The 20,521-nt window shown below is 42.8% G+C and overlaps 1 protein-coding gene across 5 annotated transcripts in view; it reads right to left on the bottom strand.

The window, feature by feature from the left end:
* Positions 1-20,521, bottom strand: part of Sptbn1 (spectrin beta, non-erythrocytic 1) — a 169,598-nt gene that overhangs the window by 63,861 nt on the left and 85,216 nt on the right. The window lies entirely within an intron of this gene.

Raw genomic sequence — 20,521 nt, 5'->3', positions numbered from 1 at the left:
ATGATGATCAAGATAGAAATCTGCTTAGGTTAGAACATTTCTCAATAAACTAAAATGTAAAGTATGCTGTTCCACAGTCACCACCATCCCTTTGGGGTAACTCACACATTAAAGAAACCCGTGACTTCTCTCAGGTTCAGAATTAGCAGAAGCCCTGCCCCAGAGTTAAACAGCTCAATCCCATCTGCTATACTCCACGAAGAGGCAGAGGCCAGGGGTGGAAGCAGGGAAAACTGGGCTCAACTAACCATACCCAAATCTGTGTAAGAGGCTCCCCAGAACTGCTGTGTACCTCAGAAGCTCTAGAAAGGGGGAGGAGAGGAATTACAAAGTAAAAGGAATGAGAGGTTTAATTCTTGCTGTCTGTTCCTTTCCTCCATTTTCAAGTTGAGGAAGACTACGCTAAAAAAATCAGACTCTAAGAAGGCTCCCACCACACTGAGAAAGGCAGAAAGATTCTGTCCAAGGACTAGACATGAACAACATCCTATACAGAGGAAGGGCAGAGACAAAGCCAGGCCAGCTGATGTGTCATCCTGCAACAGAGTATGTGAGGAACAACAGGCACTTCTGAAGCAGGAAAGGGGGTGGGGTGGGATTCTACCTTTTGGCCCAGTTAAGAAGGAGGGAACTGTCCCTAGAGACCCGATCCTTTGTTCCACCCTTCCTGGGAAGGCAAATGACATCATGCCTGTGCTCCTTCTACCCCCATCCCAGAGAGGCTAGAGGAGATAAGCCAGACGCCTGCAGAGGAACAGAAGGCTGTTGGCAGAGACAATGGAAGACAATCCAGAGGGTTTCCAAGCTCAAGCTGCTGTAGCTGGCCAAGCTACAGGGGAAGGCAGTGGGAGGACAGGGAGCAGCAGCATTGTCCAGACCTATGAACACGAAGTAATCACAGCGAGATGAGTAAGGAGGCCCTTCACACACCACACTGACCTGCTTATTTAGACCAGTAGTTGACTATGCTCCCTGGAGAACATTAAGCAGTGCTTATAAACATTTTTGATAGTGGTGACTGAAGGTACTAGCAGCTAGAGTGCAGAGGCCAGGTAGTAAACACTAAATACTAAGTACTAAGTACTCTGCACAGGGCAGCCTCTATAACAAAGAATCATCCAGGCCAGGGCTGAGAAATCCAGTTTAAAGGTTCTGGGCTTTTATCAATTATAGCAGGAACTCGAGAGTATCAGACTGTACAAGCTGGAGAAGAACACTTGAATTTAGAACATTTGTTCATGCATCTTTTCTCTTTGGGCATATCAAAGCCTATTTGAGTCTGACAGTTTGACAGCACAAAGGGTCAACTGCAGGCATGTTCATTCCACAAGAACCTGGAGATAGAGCAGAAAAGCAATTGCAATCCTATGTGACTCAGTATGTTGGCGGGCATTTGGCTTCCCCTGCCACTTCCACTCTCCCTGTACCTTTGAAGGGCCTGTACAATTCAAATCATACAGATACATCGTAAGAACTTGCCTAAAGGCTACCTAGTAAGGATTGTGAAGTAGTCAATGAGATATCTGGACTATTTTAACTGTTCATTAAATTCGTTCCTGCTGTATTCCCCACCAAAGAAGCATTTTCAACTCAAAACACTTAAGAAATCTATCAGGGATGGTAGGATCATACAATATAAGGTTGAACAATCCTTTAGAAGCCATCTAAATGCACTTTCTTGAGTGAAATAATCTCTTCTTCAACACTTGAGTAGTCACTTAAAAATTCTAAGCTGAGCCTGTTGGTACAAGCACAGGACCACACAGTGTTCTAGGCCATCCTGGACCACTGTAGTGAAAACTTAACTCAAAATAAAATGTAGAAAGAGGGTGCTGGGGTAGTTCAGTGGTACAGGGCTTGCCTAGCATGTGCAAGGACCTTGGTGCAATCAAAAATATCCTCTAAACTAAAAAGATAAAAGTAAAATCCCAGACAGGGTTTGTAAATCCACATGTAAACATATGTGCCAGGAGGTTACACAACAGATTGTACAAGGTAATGTCTTGTTCCTAGCTTTTATACAACCAATGGCACATATTTAGCAGTGAATATAGCCCAGGCCCAGATCTAAGCCTCTATAATTCTCACAACCATACCATGAAGTAGGAACTGACTCAAGCAGGCTGGCTCCAGAGCCAGGCCTCTCAGTGACCAAGCAACAGTTATCTCATGTACAAACTGGGTGAGGAGGGAAGACAACGCATTCCCACTACATGAGGCAGAATCACCGTCACTTTACTGTCCTAGCCCAATTCTGCTGAGTACGCCTTGTCTCTGACACTGAAGACAGATCAGCCTCTGTAGCCCACTGCTTAATTAAGAGAGCAGGTTTCTTCCTCCTTCATATCAAGACCCCCCAGACTTAAACATTCCTCAGTATCACCTTCCACAATGACTGCCTTTTCAACAGCCATCACATCCACAGACAGGGATGGTGGGAAATTAAAAGTAAAAAAAATGCAAGAACAAGCATGGTTAGAGAGTGGGGAGGCAAAGATGGAAGAAGGACCAAAACCAAGTTCATAAGCCTCTCATAAGCACATACACTCCAGCAAAACTGTCTCTGTAGGTGAGTGTGAAGACCCAGCCAGGGAGGCTGTTAGCTCTACAAACTCAAAAGATGAACTAGCTAACTGCTGGTCAGTCAGAAGTACCAAGCAGACGGGGAACTCCTGACAAGAGATGGTAGCACAATCGTCGGCTCAGACCACTGAAGGAGTGAAGTGCAATCCTGTGACTGGACTCAAGAGGACTCTCACTGCACTGTAGCAGCACCACCACACCATAATGCATCTGCACTGTAAGCCATTTCGTCAAAGTTCCCTAGAGCCTTATAGCAACTACCAAGGAGACAGAATCCAAAAAGACTTCTGTAGCAGAGCCCAATGGCTCAATGCCAGCAGCCTGAGTGGTGGGCCTGGTGCCAGGAGGGGAGGGTGGTTCAGACACTAGCCTTTTCCCATTCTTCAGCCACATAGGAGGGAACAGTAAACTCAGCCCATCCTCTAAACCAAAGAGCAGTGAGGAACATTCCCTCCATCACTGCACCCTATTAGAAGTACCTAGTGTAAATACATAAGTACCTACTCAGTCTACAACAGCACATTTTCATAACTAGCCAAGTTATAGGAGACAACACAGCTTTGATGAACACAAGAGTCTTGTTATAGCATCTCTTCTCTGCATAGGATACTGCAAGCATATTCACCAGATGCCAGTTCTGGCTATGGAAAGAAATAGGAGTCAGAAAAGAAGGTAAAGGCATCACACATTCTGGGAGAAAGTAAGGAGAGAAAATAGTAACAGTTTGTATGTGGATCAAGGAATCTCCCTTTTACTCTTGAAAAGTAACAAGAATTTTTTTTTTCTGAGGTTTATGTGTGTGTGTGGAGGGTGGCTGGGCTGAGGAGGTAGAGAATCTTAATATTTAGCTGAGGCTGGCACTGAACTGATAGCAATCTTGTGGTCTCAGTCTTCAGGTCACTGGGATTATAGAAAGGTTCTACTACCATTCCCAGCTAAGAGCACATCCTTATTCTTACCAGATTCTTATTCAATTGAGCTAACACAATAGCTTGCCACCAGAGATGGTAATGGTACAATCTGCAACCAAGTTAAATCAGAATGGAAGGGGGTGACGAGGTAATCATCATGAGGACAGGTCCCATGGCTAGCTAACCAGAAATTCAGAGTAAGCCAAGTTCTGTGTCTCATACAAGTTCCCATATACTTAGTAAACTATAAGTTTATCAAGGAAAACAAAAAGTTAAAAAGTGACAAAAAGAGAGAGAGATTATAAAGAAGGAAAGAACAGACTACAATGTGCTTTGTATTGAAGAGTTCAGAATAATTTCAAGTCTAGCCAAGCCCTTGCTCTGACCCCTTCCTTCTCTTCCCACTGATCCAGCTTTCACGCCACTGTAGAGCACTGGCCCACAGTGCTTTTTCAGGGGTTACCCACTGCACTGACAGCCCTAACCACAGACCCTGGCTTTCCTGAAGGCATCATGTTGTTGAGAGACTTCCCTGGTGCTTCAACCCTGTGCTCCTACCCAGCAAATCTTGTTCATCATCTGAGCTCACACCCAAGCACCTTCCTTCCCTGACCTTTGTTTGAACTGCTGCTCTCACTACAAAGGCATCTTCCTTGCTCTCATTTTTTTTTTCTTTTTTTTAAGATCTAAGCCAAGATGACCTGATGAGGGAAGTCCTACTGGGTATCAGTAATCACAATTTCATTATGTTACTTTTTCAGTATGTGTCCAGTGCCCTCTTCTCTAGCAGCCTATAACCTCCTCAGGGTAAAAGCTTCATTCTTCACCTGCTTAGAGCCTTATCCACCCATTGGGCAGGACAGACACACAACAAACTTCCCAAGCACTTCTGGCGCCCAGGAAGGAGGTTCTTTTAGGCAGGAGGGTGTTGAGACATGGTTTCCCTGTATAACAGAGTCCTGGCTGCCCTGAACTTTGTACACCAGGCTGGTCTCAAACTCACCTGCCTCTGCCTCTCGAGTGCTGCTATTAAAACCATGAGCCATCCAGCCCAGGCAAAAGGGATGTTCTTAATAAATCTTCTGCAGCTAGTTGAAATTAAGGAGGGAAGAAATCTCTAAGCACACAAACATATTCTAAGTAATTAAATATTATTGTGTGCAATAAACCTCTCACAATTGAAATGTTTTGTAACTGTTCTTTAATGTCTAAAATGTAAATACAGTTAGATAAAGATGTCTAAAAAACGAACCTCAGAGTTTGACAATTCTTGTTTTGAACTGTTACTTATACCTGTAAAGCCACAAAATATACAAATATATATATTTTTTGTTATTTTAACACAGAAAAACATTTACATAGGAGCTGAAGAGGTGGCTGCGTGATTAAGAGAACATTAGCTGTTCTTCCAACAGACCCAGACTCAAGTCTGAGCACCCACAAGGAAACTCACAACTGTAACTCTGTCTCAGGATATTCCTGGCACCCTCTGCTAGCATCACACGGTGCAGAGACATACACTCAGGCAAAACACCCACTTATATAAGATAATAAAATTTAAAAATTAATATAGTGCTAGCCAAATCATTCAGCAAATAAAGGCACTGCTACTTAGCCTGATATCTGAATTTAACAGTTCCTCACACACACAATATGATAGGAGAGAATTGATTTCCTCAAGTTCTTATGACCTCCACATATATCCACAAAGTCACCTGTAAGTACACACACTCACACACACACACACTCACACACTCACACACACACACACACACACACACACACACACACACACACACACACACACACACACACACACACACACACACACACACATACACTCACACCAAATAAAAATTTTAAGTGTAATCAATAAAACAACTGGTGCTGGAGAGATGATCCGGCAGTTAAGAACACATGAGGAACCAGGGTTTTGTCTCCAGTACCCACATGGCGGCTCACAACCATCTCTAACTCCAGTTCTACTGGATTCAACACCTTCTTTTGATCTCCTTGGACACCAGGCATGCATGTGATACACATGCATAAAATACAGGGAAAACATTCATACAAATAAAAATAGAAAATAAAACAAAACAGAAAACATTAACAAGACCCAAATGAGGCCAATTATCATAAGACTAAAAATTTTAATGACTTATCCATAAAAGCAAAATCCTTGATTCTCGTCCCCCCCCCCCCCCTTTAAGGTGGGGAGAGAGATCACAATGAAAGACTAGGACAGGATGGAGATCTTGCTGTTCCTGGAGCAGCATGCACAATGACATAGCAGGAAACCACAAACAAGCAACTGGTCCTACTGATAACAGCACCAGCTGCTCTGAGGCAACAGGAGGAAGGAAACTCATCTCTGACTCCAGTACTCCCTGGGACTGGTCTGGAGCCTGCAATTCATGTTTGCTGGTTGGCATATAAATAGAACCTGAGTAAATTTTTTTTCCTAACAGCCCCCCATGATGATCAAAACACACACGTAAAGATCTATTGTGATTAGGAACGTAGCTCAGGGTAGTACACTGAAGCATTCCTAGGGCCTACAGTTAACACTGAATCACCACAAATCCAAATGGCAATGCAGCAGATCTGCAGACTATAAAACCAGCTGTCAGCTGTTTTAGCCCGGCACCTGCACTCTGCATCAGAGGTACAGCCCCATGGACAGAGGGCAGAGCCTGTCTTCTGAGCAGCACAGCAAGGACAGATGCTTTGCAGCTATAAACCCAGAAAGCACAACGAACTCCTCTGAAAACAAGACCCAGAGGACAATGTGAATTAACAACAGTGTATAGTGCCCAAGCCAGGGCTAGGTGAAAGGTGTGTACTTATACACACAAGACTCCACGTGAAATGTTTAGAAGCATTCACTGAAGATGGTTCCCTTCTAAACTGCTTCACATGCAGAAAACTATATTGTGAAATGGTAATCCACTATTCTCTGTCTCCACAAAGCATAGCAGGCTGAAGTAGCCTCAAACTGCTACCAGAGAAAAAAGGAAGGAGGACAGAGGAGCAGCCTGTTCCTGTGCACCAGTGGAGGCTATGTCAGGCTCTACCTCCACTAACTCTGCCTCAGGGTTAATTTCAGGAGGAAACTGAGACACACGGTGTTTTTGGTAATTCACCAGAACCCCAAAGAATCTCAAAAGTCTGCTTATACCCACACTGCCCAAGGAAAACAGATACTACTAATTAGCTTGCCAAATTAGTAACACAGCTATCCATCTCCAGCCAGTTTATGATTTTAAGGATCATATCCGTGGAGAGGAAAGACAAAGAAAATGTACAGGACTAAGAATATGATAGTCTGTTCTGACTTCTATCTCCAGCAACCATGTGAAGGACTGAGTATGGTGGCATGTCCTTGTAATCCTAATGCTGGGAAAACACAAACAGGCCAACTCTGGGTCTTGCTGGCCAGCCAGTCTAGCCTTAAGTAGTACGTGCTGGGGTCAAAAGGTCTCAAAAATCAGGTGGATGGCACCCAAGGAATAACAGCTGAGGCTGTCTGTCCTCTGGAGCCCACAATCAATGTGCACACATGTTGTATCTATGTACATACACAAAAGAACAAATTACGTACGAAAACCTTAAAGTATCAAGTTAAGATAGGTGTCAGTAAACTTCAGCCTATAGCCTATTTTTGTATAACTTAGGAGGAGCTAGAACACCCTGCACTCTCAACTCCATACCTACTACTGTAGAAGAGATTGAATGCAGAACCTCATTATATGCTAGGCAAACTCTCTACCACTAAGCTTTCCCCTCTGTTTTTTTGAGAAAGGGCATCACTTAGTGCCTTAGAGTCAGTATGCAGCCCAGGCAAGCCTTGAATTTCTCAATCCTCCTGCCTTAGCCTTCTAAGTAGTTGTTATGCACCACCAGACATATTTAGCTTTACATCTTGAAGGGACTGTTTAAAGAAGAGGGTGATACACTACAAAAATCCTTCTGGCCCACAAAAGCCCAGATTGGTAATCGCCCTGTCCTTTATAGAAGTCTGCATTTTAGGTTTAAGCACTCTTGAGAATATTGTTAGTACCACAATCATCAGATTCCCTTTCAAGTCAACCTCAACTTAGCAAATATGCACTCTGTGCTAGCCAGAAACAAGGCATTGCATCAGATGCCACTTCAAACTTCTCTGGTAAGCCAGGTGATGCTCCATAGTGACATACAGTTTTAGTTTTGTTACTGTACCCACGGGCAGAAATGGACTCGAGGTCCCTTTCTCAGCCACCTGGCTACCTGATCTGTCAGAGCTCAGGGTAGCACCTGCACCCTAAAGAGGATTAGCTAGAGCTGGATGCTCAGGCTGGCTTTCCTCACTGGCTGCACTCTTTCTCTGAAGGGTACTATGTTCCACCACCCAACCCTCCCAGGAACAAGGGTGAAATGGATTCCGAGGGGAATAGAAATTAATATGTAACAGTCATAACTATTAGGACAAAGTTTCAACAAACACAAACAGCACATCCTTAGTTACTAAGTTATATGCCAGAATGCTATTACTGACACAGACTAGCAGCAACCATCATAACAGGCACAGCAAAGGAAACCCAAAAGTAGCTTAGTATCAGAACATGTGAGGCTGGGTGGCAGTGAGTGCGCTGGGTGTCATAATTTTTCTAAGTAATGATGCTTTCTAAGGAGCAATTAAGGGGTCTGTGAGATGGCTCAGCAGGTAAGGGCACGTGCTGCCAAGCCTGATGCTCTGAGTTTGATCCCTGGAACCAACTCCTCCAGGTTGTGTTTTGATCTCTGGTGTGTACACACACACATATAAAATGCAAAAAACTAAACTCTAAACCAACCTTCTCATGTGGCACACACATATATGGATAAGATTAGAATTCCCTACGGCTAGGGCTGGCGGTGCAGCCCAGTGTACAGTGCTCCCTAGTATGCTTGAAGCCATAGGTTCTAGTACTACATAACAAGTGAGGGTGTATACCTAAGACTAGAAGTTCAAGGTCATCCTTGGCTGCTCAGTGAGTTCAAAGCCTGGGTTATCAGAGAATGTCTTGAAGAAACCACAAACAAAGGAACATAACAAATTTAAAAGTTGGCCTCTGTCTCAATCAACATTACAAATTAGTCACCTAAATCCCACTGACCACTGTAGAAACTATAAGGGTTAAAATGACATTAACAGGGCTGGAGAGATGGCTCAGCAGTTAAGAGCACTGACTATTCTTCCAGAGGTCAGAGTTCAAATCCCAGCAACCACATGGTGGCTCACAACCATCTGTAATGAAATCTGGCACCCTTTTCTGGTGTGTCTAAAGACAGCTACAGTGTACCTACATATAATAATAAAATGACAATAAATAAGGCTATCTCAACTTCAGTGTCGAACTCCAAAATACAATAATCTACAGACTTCAAGTGTGTTTGGCCTAAAGATTGTCTGCTACACTGGGATTTTAACAATAACTAGTGACTGTGAAAAGATTAAGAAACGAAATGTAAAACACTGTAATGATGAGACAAGTAATTGGCCTGACCTAATTTAAAAGAATACACCAATGTATGGAGTCAAAATTTTACTTCTCAGATTATTTTTCATTTAGGAAGTAAATAATTAAACCATAAGCTCTGACCCAATTCATAGCTCCATAGTTAGTCAGGCAACTATCCCAATGCCTAAAACGTATTCCGTGTAGAAGAGCAAGCACTGCACATCGAGTCAATGAGTGCATTGGTTACTTTTCTGCTGCCTGACCAAAGGGGACTTATCGTTCCAAGGGGAGCCTACAGCGGGAAGGAACAACAGCAGAGAGCCAGGGCAGGGAGCTGCGAGATTCCGTCCCGGGCCTGCAAACCACCACACTGAGTAACCGAGTCCTGAGCTTCAGAGTACTCAGGGTTCTTTCCCAGGCTGGTGAGGTGGCTCAGCAGGCAAAGTCACTGCTGCCAAGGCCAATGACCTAAGTTTGATGCCCAGAACCCACACTGTGGGAGGAGACCTCCACACGCTTGCCATGGCATGCCCATGCCCACACATACATATAAGTGAATAAAATATAATTTAAAAATATTAGAGTTCTTTCCCTAAAAACTACAGAGCAACCTTGAATTCGCTAAGAATCCACAGTGCTAGACAGTTCACACCTTCAAGTACTATTTAGTTAACTTTTAGAGACTGAAGTGAGGGTGAGTTACAAAGACAGATAGCATCAATATCAAGCAGGAAATCCTGCCTCCTAATTTCCTCTGTGGCTTTCCCCAACCTTACCTCTACAGTAAAAGGGGCACAAAAGTTCTTTCCAAGCCAAACACTACAGTATGACCAGCAGACCCGCAAGTGTCCAATGCACACAGCCTTGTTTCAAAGGGGTGGAGGCTGGAAGTGGAAATGGCCTGACCCACCACCTGTTATGTCTATGAAGTGGCAGCACAGTTAAGAGCTTCTATAAGTGGGTTTTACATTTGAATTCAAACCAAATTTTCATTATTAAGAAAATAAGCAAAGCTTTCACGATACTTTCATGGAAGACAATACAGAAAGCATAAGCAGGCCCATGCTGTTCATTTACCTAAATTTAATTTTTTTTTAATGATAAAAGCAAAGCTTTGAATGGAAATAGATACAAAGACAGAAATTAGTTTTTCTCTTTTCTTTGTTCTGGAAACATATGCCCATCATTAAACAGTCGGCAAATCTGTTCACACCAACACGAAGGTCTGCCCACCGCATTGATTTCACCTCACCTAAGGCTTCTATCACAGTGTAAGGTACTTTTACCAGGATGGAGGTGGGTGGGACAGGGTAAACCAGCCTCCTGACAGACAGACAAAGTGCTAGTGCTGGTTACCTCTTGCTCTACCAATTTGTCCTTCAGTGGCTTAATGAATACCTAAGCCTTTTCTCAACAGCCACCATAAAGATAGCAATCTATGATTAGTGTGGGAAGGCTGGAGGCTCACACGTTCTGTAGGCATTGCAGACTGTAGAAAGTCCACTGTCAGGAGCAGGTGGAATTAAACCGTAACTCTGCTGCTTACGCTTGAAAAATGAACCCTGTCACTTCAGCAAACACATGGAACAACTGCTACATCTGTATGTGTCTGGGACGCTAAATATACACTTCCTCACCCACAGAAATCCACTCTGTAAAAAATTATGTACGAACAAAAATATATAGGATGATACTACAGGTTTTTAAAATATTTATATATAAGAACAACATTTATTAAATGCTGTTATTAAAACAGTATTACTATACCTAAGAAACAGATTTATATCTAAGAACAGTAAAAGCAAAAGAAAGGACTAGAAATAACAAAGGGTAAGTAAGTAAAATTAAAATATGCCTAATCCCAAAAAGTAATAAATAAGGAAACCTCAGAGAGGAGACTTCATATTACTGAATATAGGGAATCTACACAACATATACGAAAACATATAGAGCATACTGTAAGTTATGCACATACCTACAGACGTTTTTTGAAACTAATAGTCATAATTATCTCAAGGGAACAGAAGCAACGATGGAGATGTTTCCATCTGTGGATTTCTGAACTGACTGCTAACTTCGTATTTAAAAACCCTAACCCCAACCCTGAGTACATACCAACTTTGATAATGTAAAGGGCATTTCCATGTGGGTGGGAAATACCGTATCATTACTTGACAACAGCAAAGGACTGAGACTCGAGGACAGGTATACACAGGCTACAGGAAAACTCCAGAAAATTTACATACACCCATGAAAGGACATGCCAATTGGATGAGTACTCTAAAACAAATATACCACCCTGGATTCTTGTATTTTCCTTCTGAGAAATACCAAGTCAATATTTACCCTGTCACATCATTTATAAGCATAAATAACAAGGCAAATATTAATGTTTCCTTTTAACAATGGGCACTGGGAGCATGAGTTTTATAGTCAGTCACTTCCTCTGAAGAAACAGTTCTACAGGATGCAGGACAACAGCCAGTAAACAATGAAAAAGTGAGGAGCAGTAAAGCTCAGGCCAGGCATCCATTCGCCTGTACTTAAGGCAGGAAGTTACCATTTTCTCTCTTATTTACAGAACTTCAATTTCATATTCAGGAAAACAAGTCCTATTCTTGGTGTTTTTAATAGTTGTTGTATGCAGTAGGAGCTAAGGACTGTCTAAGGATTTCGGAGCTGAATGAGAAATGCCAGCCTCATGATCACACTGTGCTGGAATGTGTGGCAAAGCCAAGGACAAGCCAAGCACTACAGCATCAGCTGTCATGTGGTCATGAGGCAATACTATTAGCCATGACTGCGGGAACAAGCCCAATAGGGGCTGATAATAAAAACACGGGAGGGCAGGGCAGTGGGGGCGCACGCCTATAATACCAGCACTTGGGAGGCAGAGGCAGGTGGATTTCTGAGTTCAAGGCCAGCCTGGTCTATAGAGTGAGTTCCAGGACAGCCAGGGCTACACAGAGAAACCCTGTCTCAAAAAACAAACAAACAAAAAACAAACAAAAACCATGGGAGGTGCTCTGGACATGATTCCAAGGAACAGAGGAGTTAAACCATCTCCCATATACACTCTATAGTTAGGGTTTCCTGAGTGACCACTGGGGACCAGTACTCTTGAAAACACATTGCTAAAATGGAATTAATTCTCATAAACACTACGTGAAGAGCTGTAAGAGTTAGAGAGGCTCAGTGATTTGTGTAGTCTCAAGGGAAGCACAATTCTAGGAGTCTGACTCAGCTCCTACTATTCTACAGATTCTGCAGAAATGCTCATGGGCTACAACTAGAATAGGGTTACACCTTGGATGCCAAACAAGGTTGCCCCTCTCCTCATAGGAACACCTGGTCATTTTTACTTTTTGCTTGTTCTTGAAATTGGGTCTTCCATTAACCAGTTTGAGAGGGACCTCGATCATCTTCTTGCTTCTGACTTTTGTGGGCTGGGGTTACCATAACACCAGTTTTATGTGATGCTGGAAATGAAATTCAGGATTCCGTGTATGCTTAAGATACCCTGCAACTTAATGCCATGAAAACCTGAAAGTTTTTGGACACCCTCATCTATAAAATCCTCAATCGTTCTAGTTATTCATTAAACGAGATGTGTCCCGCTCCCCTGACACCTGTGAGGCTCATCTATAACAACCTTGCACTATCAGGAGGCCTTTGTCAGTCATTACTAATCCAAATCCAAGACTGACATCTCCATTTTCACATGTCACATTACAAAATATTTCACTCTCTCTCCCATCTAAAATAGTCTAACATGTGTCTTATGCCTGTGATCCCAGCACTCAAGAGACTGAAGGGAAAGGAGACTGATACTAGTGCCCAGTCCAGCCTAAGCTACACACAGCAAGACTTATAAAAAAAGAAGGAAAGAAAGAAAGAAAGAAATGTGTAATTGCACAAACATATGCTGGGCCCCAGAGCCAATGACTTAAGAAAGCTAGTTTTGCAACTTTCTGCCATCATGTATTTTAAACAAACATGAAATATTTCAGCAGTATATATGCTTGCAGACATTATCAGTATAGAATTAAGGCTCTGAGTAAGATTACATAGAGTTTCTCCTTTACCATGTTTCCAAAACTATCCTGTTTTGGGGCCTGATCATTCATTTCAGGGACCCCCACCCCCACCAACATGAAACCACAAAGCAACATGTCTGTACTCAGGGAAGACATGGGAACACTCTTCAATAGGATTTGGAGGCATGCCGGGCTTAATTAATAAACACATGTAATTTGGGGCAATTAGCAGCAGCAACAAAATATTTAGTTGAGGGTCTTTTTATCTTAAGGCCATTCCTATGGACAGAGGCTCAGGATTAATGAAGTTTAACAAGAACGGCAGCAGCTGGTAATTAGTCTGTGAAGAGGAAGCAGTAATAAAAGGGGGAAAAGGACTTTACTCAGAGCTAGGGCAGTTGTTCTTTAACTATGGGCTCTACCATGAGCCACAAGTGGTCGCAGGGCAAATTAAAGGCTAGAAACCAGACAAACACACACGAAAATCAAGTGATTAACCACAACTCCCCAGAGTGAGGAAACCAAAGCATGAAAGCTGGCTGCAAGGTAGCCTTGCCAGTCTAGGAGGAGCCAATCAGCACCAAGGTCACCCAGTCCCAGCCAAGACACCCTCAAATGCAGCCAAGGATGCCCACGTCTGGACAAGCAGTACAGCCAACAGTGTCGGTCAACCCAAGTTTCGATGAAGCCAGTCTCCCTCCAAAGCACCAACAATACTGAAGGGCTTCAGATGGAGAGCAGCCATTATCACTAGTAAACTTCTTGTTCGGATGAAAAACAGCAGCAGATAAGCCAGGGATGGAGGTGTATGTCTGTAATCCCAGCTAGGGAGGTCGAGGTAGAGGATACCAAGTTCAAGGCTTGCCTGGGCTTCAAAGTTAGCATGACTTAGTGGTTACAACTCTTGCTTGACATGTTCAATTGTCAGTAACACACACACACACATACTAGGATTATAATGCCATTATACACAAATGCATATACTCCCCCACATACACAAATAAGCAGCAATGTAACACTGTGATCTTCTCAGATCATAAGGCCTGAGCTTAACATGGTTTTCACATTCATGAGGATCAATGGTATAAAGAGCTAGCTGGAGCATAAAAGCAAAAGGTGACTGACAAAGTAGGCTCTTGTTGCTAGTTTGCTTCAAGTTTCAAATATTGTTTAGTTCTACATGTAGTTAGTTCTATCTTTAGTCCCTACCACTTGACATGCCAACAAAGAAGAAATCTTATACAACAAAGGCACACCCCAAGTAATCATCAAGAGATTTTCCCCAAAGCACATCTTCCCAGCCATCATAGTTCTGAAAATCCAGGGTACTCTGTAACCCTTGTGGATACTTCAATGTTCTTGGCACTGGCTTCCTTCCTCAGAGGGCCCAAGGCTGGCAGAACCAGCCCATTCACCTTTCTCCTATGGCCATAAGGTAAGTGAAACCTCGGTTACTTATTTACACAACAAAGGAATTCAGGTTGGTCCTAGCAACAGAAAGAGCAGTTCTCAGGTGCTACTAAAGGAGAACGGAAGGAAATGGAAAAGAGGTTTAGTTTAGAACCCTTTTCCAAGGACAACACAGTTAACTGCTCTGGGCTATTTACTCACACAGTCATACTGGACTTGGTGGAAAAGCCCCCCAAACAACAGTCATTTTGGTCTAGATGCCCTAGCTAAAACCAGTCCCTAAACGGTCTTCTCTCAGGCTCACCTTCCGTGAACCTACGGTCAGGAGTCTCTGAGCCTCCAGGAAGTACTGTTGAGAAGCAGCTTTGTCCAATGCTGCCCTGTGACTGCAGCCAGGAGCCAAGTAAAGGGGCTTGGTAAGGGGCCAATCGTGCTCATCCTACTAGAGAGGGAAGGAAGCCTTGCTCCTTGACTGCTAGAGCCAGGGTCAGAAGGTTTGAGTTTACTCATGTGAGGGCTGACTAGGTGTCACACCCACAGGCTCAATCTGAAAGAAAATGTAGCCAAGATGTAGCCTGATCCTGCATCTCTTCCCTTCCACACTTAGAGAGGCCACAAGACAAAAGTAAATTGTTCCAACCATCTTTGACCATCTGCCTGTTACAGCTCCTTCTACATTTCAAATGCACTGCAGCTTAAAGTAAAGGGGAATCCCCAAGACCTATGTAAATTAGCAATCAGCTTTATGTTTATGAGAGAAGACTACAGAATACTCACATTCACACAAGCAAATTGCTCAGAAGACAGATCTTGAGGGGAAAGACCCATTATCAGGGACAGGACATCTTTCAGAACTTCCTAAGAAAGATAGTCACATTTTCTCTAGACAGAGAAGCCAAAGAAAAGAGCCCATCAATCCTATGATGAATCTTGTGATTCTGGGCTGAGTACAGAAAAAAACCACCACCAAAAGACACTGGCTCAGACTAAATTAAATCATAAATATAATAAAACCCTTACTTCCCTGGTGCCAGAACTAAAGCATTAACAGCTAGTAAAGAAAACCAAGTTTTGTGGTTTTAAGATACTAACAAGCGTGGATAAACAGCCCTAAAAATTATTTTTACATGATATGGGGAAATTCAAAAGGTGACCTGAAAAATGACAGTGGAAGCTAAGAGTTTTCATTTAACCAGGAGACAGCCACACCCCAAAAATGGAGTACCTACTTTATTCCAATGTGGACATCAGATATCAAAGGGCCAGTTGGGTCTCAACTTAACAATGAATAGCAGAGAAGCTGAACATTTTTTTAAAATCAAGGAAATTCAGCAGCTGGGCGGGGGGTGTGGGGGCACACTTTTGGTCCTTAGCACTCCACTTGGGAGGCAGAGGCAGGTAGATCTCTGGGCATTCCTGCCCACTCTGTGGAGTTCTAGGACAGCCAGGCTACACAGTGAAACCCTGTCTGGAAAAATGAAACAAAACAAACGAACAAGAATCATCAACTGCAGACCTGAACTGTGAGAGCTATCGTTGTCCATGCTAGAGATACTCGGGCAAAACTCCATATTCCTGGGTAATACTGTCAACTCTGGAAAACTGCTCCAGCAAGTTTCCCGAGAAGCGAAGACCGTACTTTTAACACCAAAAACTTTTACCTAAATATCAGCACTCTACGACCTAACAAATCATTTTTGATAATGGCAAAACAGACCAGAAAATTCTGTACTGTTTATTGAGCCTCTTTTATATCAGAATCACCAAAATAGAATGAGTCTTCTGAGATAAGACACACATACTGACTGACCATACTACCCTCCTTGCCACCACCAGTTATGAACCAGTCTGGACAAAATTAAGAATTTTAATCTCTCAGAATTCGCCCTTCCCAAATCAGGATCTCCCAAGTCCTCAAAGAATGCTAGTCTGAGATCTAGAAAATTGTAGACTAAAGAATTGGGTCTTCTCAGAAATTATCACTCAAAACACACTAGAAAGCCAGCATAGCAAAAAAAAAAAAAAAAAAAAAAAAAAAAAAAAAACAACAACAATGGTCTCAAAGCAAACTGTCTGGGCTGTAATTCTGACTATACTTTACTAGCTGAGCACTTCTGGCCAGTATGCCCTTTGTGCCTCACTCTGCCTATCTTTATGATGGAGATAATAATACCTCAATGAGATTCAGTAAGAAATACAGGAATCAAGGCTGCAAATACACATAACTGTACCTGCACAAGGTGAATATCCACAAATCTTGTGTGGCTGCTCTTGAGAATACTACAATTTTCTGGGCACCAGACTAGGCAAGGACCTCTCATTGTGCTCCTGTCCAACAATGGACCTTCCCATTCCTTTATGGCCCATCATTTCCTCTACAGGACTTGATTCTTTGATCTCAGAGAACAGGACACCTAAATTGTTTAAATTTGTGTTTTGTCTTTTGTTTGTTCTGGGGGTAAGGGTGCTTTTTCTTTTTTCTTTTTTTAGTTTTTTTGTCCCCTTTAAAACAGTGAACATCTATCTATCAGAACCTTGGGGGAGCATTCAGACAAATCAAAGTACCCAAGGTTTAACAGTGCATTTATTTACAGAAGTCTTTAAATTTGTAGTAGATGACCAACAGCCCTTGCTAACCTGTTAGAAAACTTGTCTATGTTACTTTGTCAACCCTGGCTTCTAAGCAGCAGATTCTGTGGACCTGTGCTAATATTAACTTACAGTTGGCTAACAAAATGGAGGCAAAAATCCCTAATAACCATAAATAATTGAAATGGGGGGGGGGAATACCATATCCTAGGTAAATTCCTCCACCAGGTTCCAGTTCTGTGACTCCCTCTGCTCATAACTACCTCCATGTGACCATCATCATATAAACTTCATCATGTTTTTGACAATTCTCCCCAAGTCATTTTTTTTTTACATCTCACAACACAGAAGGCAATATACCTTGTACATCTTGAAACACTTGCCATTTCTACCTAGTCTTCTCTTTTAAAATGTAATTTCAGATAGTAGCTGGCCTTTATATGCCCATGTTTCCAAAGTCCTTACACTGTACATGCTCGTTCATCATCGCATCTACTTCCTCTTTGTACATCATGTTGTCCCAGCAGCCAGCCTGCTGCGGTGCAAGACTAGAGCTCATTATAAGCAACTGGCTTTGAAGCTTTGTCAGTGGGGTTTCAAACGTTTTAGAAATCACAACTAATTCATCAAAACAGCAGAAACTCTGAAGCACTTGGTAGGGCCAAGAGCCTCCTTCTTGGGCCTAAATACACTCCAACATCAGCATTCTAGCTTTGAGCCAAGCCAAGGCAGTATCAGAAAATGGAAAGTCTGGGCGACACAGCAATTAAAGCAGAGGCCTTCTCCCTAACTCTGCTGTGGTAACTAAACCATACTCAATGAGGTACTATCTCCCAGCATATACCCACATGTTTGTCTTACACTACATGCTAATTCTTATCTTAGGAAAAAGCAAGAAAACCAAGGTTCTCTTTTGGAGCAAAGCCTCCTTAATGTATATAAATACATTTCCCCTCTCCTTTAGTTCAAAGGATTGTAGACTGATTCAAATGAGCTCTTAACAAGATAGATACACCCTGAGGTAGAGCAGTCTGGAGGCCACTGAGCCACTACAGGTATTTCACCCAACAGTTCAAATCCACAGCTCTCACCATCCTGCCCAGTGAAGGGCCTTGAGTCACCAAATCTCAGAATCGACTGATACAAGGCTAACTCAAACTCCATCCTCCACATACTTTTCTTGGCTCCATGAAGACTACTATTTGCATGTGAGTGGATGTCAGTGATGCCCGTGCAGGTAGAAGCATCACTCTCCATCCTATGCTGTTTACTTACAATGTCAATGATAAGCAGATTAAATGGCTGCATAGCTTATATGGAAGAATTTAGTCATCAGCAACAACAGCTCTATGTTTTGATATCTGAAAAAGACTACGTTTTTCCAGCTGTGTATTATTCAGCCTGTTGATAGGTTAAATGTGCCCTTTAAAGTTCCCCACGAATCTGTTTAACACCTATAAAGAACGATCAAGTATAGAATGGCTGAAAGTAAAAACTTAAGTTCTATCCACACAGGCTGACAGCTGTGTGTGCTATACCTTGTTTTGTGTTGCCACCTATTAGAAAACAGGATTTTAAGGCCTGGGAAGACAGCTCAGTCAATAAACGGCTTGCTCTGAAGCACGGACCGAGTTCTATCCCTAAACCATGTCAAAACAACAACAAAGTACATACACAAACAACTCAGGTAGTGAGTGCTTATGGTGCTTACCACTGGGGAGGGTGAGGCAGGCAGTATTTTCTGACCAGCCAGCCCAGCCTAATTAATAAGCACCAGGCCAGTATGACCCATCTCAAAAACCAAACAAATTAGACTAGGCATGGTGGTACACAGTTTAACTCCCAGCATTTTAGAGGCTGAGGAAGAGGGAAAGACAGATGGGTCTCTGTAAGCCAGCCTAGTCTACATAATAGAGTTTCAGGACAGCCAGGACTACAAAGAAAGACTCTGTCTCAAAAAACAAACAATTAAAAAAAAAAAACTACACACCCTGACATGAGATGGTCACCATGACTCATGCCTGTTACCCTAGAACTTGAGACACTGAGGCAGGAGGATGACCAGGCTATATAACAAGATCCTGTGTCAAGATTTAAAAAAAAAAAAAAAGCCAACAACAAAATTTTAAGAAACATCACTTGGGGGCTGGCGAGATGGCTCAGCGAGTAAGAGCACTGACTGCTATTCCGAAGGACCTGAGTTCGGATCCCAACCACCACATGGTGGCTCACAACCACCTGTAATGAGATCTGACGCCCTCTTCTGGTGTGTCTGAAGACAGCTTCAGTGTATTACTCTGGAGGGAGCAGGGCTGGAGCGAGTGGGGCCGGCAGAGGTCCTGAGTTCAATTCCTAGCAGCCACACACACGATAGCTCACGGCCATCTGTACAGCTACAGTGTACTCATACACATAAAATAAAATAAATCTAAAAAAAAAGAAAGAAAGAAAAAGAAAAAAGAAAAAGAAAAAGAAAAATCACTTGACAGACTCCTGGGAAATGACATCAATAAGCACACATATATGTATATATATGTGTGTGCCTGCACATAATTAACATGTATATACATACACACTCAGACACAAAGAAAAGGAAAAATAGGCATTTTCAAGAAATGTTGAAAAGAGTTTTGTCCTCATATAGTTTCAGCTACTGGTAGTTACTTGCTCGATTGCTGGCTTCTCTTTTCTCTAGACATATTTCACCTTACAAGCCTCAGGTTTCTCAACCCACAGGATAGATATGGTAACACCTACCTCACAGGGTGTCTGAAAGGGTAAATAATGTGTGTGTGTGAAGGTACCTGCTTCACACCCAGCTCATGCTGGAAAATACCTCGCACTTTCTTAAACTCACATTCAATGCAGAAGCAGAAGTTTGTGGTTTGACTTTGAAGCCACAGGTTATCAGTATAATCGAGTACAATGTGGTCGCAAGGGCGTGGCTTCCAATCCCAAACCAGATGGCACCAGTCATACTTTTCATAGTAGCACTGGTTTACAGTGGCCACTATGAGGGTGGATAATTCAAGCAGCAGCTTGTCAGTAACTGGTGGCTTTCTGACCCGGGCTGGAAGAGCTCCCCTCCAGGAGGAAGGAAACAAACACTGCTCTAGGACAGAGCTAGGTAGTCATACTCTGTTAGAGAGAGGGAGGGAAAGACAGAGAGGGGAATGGGGAAGGAGAATAAACTGTAGGGACTGTTGCTAGACAACTTCCGAATGCTGGCCACACCCAACCACACCTAGATTCTCTGGGACAGAGTGTGTGTGTGTGTGTGTGTGTGTGTGAAACAATGGTTTAAAGCAACAATGGCTTTGTGCACAACCAGGTGCGGATGCCAGCTCTACCACTAGCAATTATAAGACAGTGGGCAAGTTACTTTATTCCTCATATGTAAACATGGATCATTTCTGTTCTTATCTCAAGAATTCTTCAGAATGCATACAGGTGTAATGGCACTGGGGGACTGAGGCAGGAGGACCATGATTTCCAGTTCTATAGTAACACC

This window comes from Mastomys coucha, unplaced genomic scaffold (assembly GCF_008632895.1).
Source record: "Mastomys coucha isolate ucsf_1 unplaced genomic scaffold, UCSF_Mcou_1 pScaffold22, whole genome shotgun sequence".
NCBI classification, from domain to species: Eukaryota; Metazoa; Chordata; class Mammalia; order Rodentia; family Muridae; genus Mastomys; species Mastomys coucha.
Note: the sequence above shows the minus strand (reverse complement) of the source record. Positions and strands in the feature narration are given on the sequence as shown.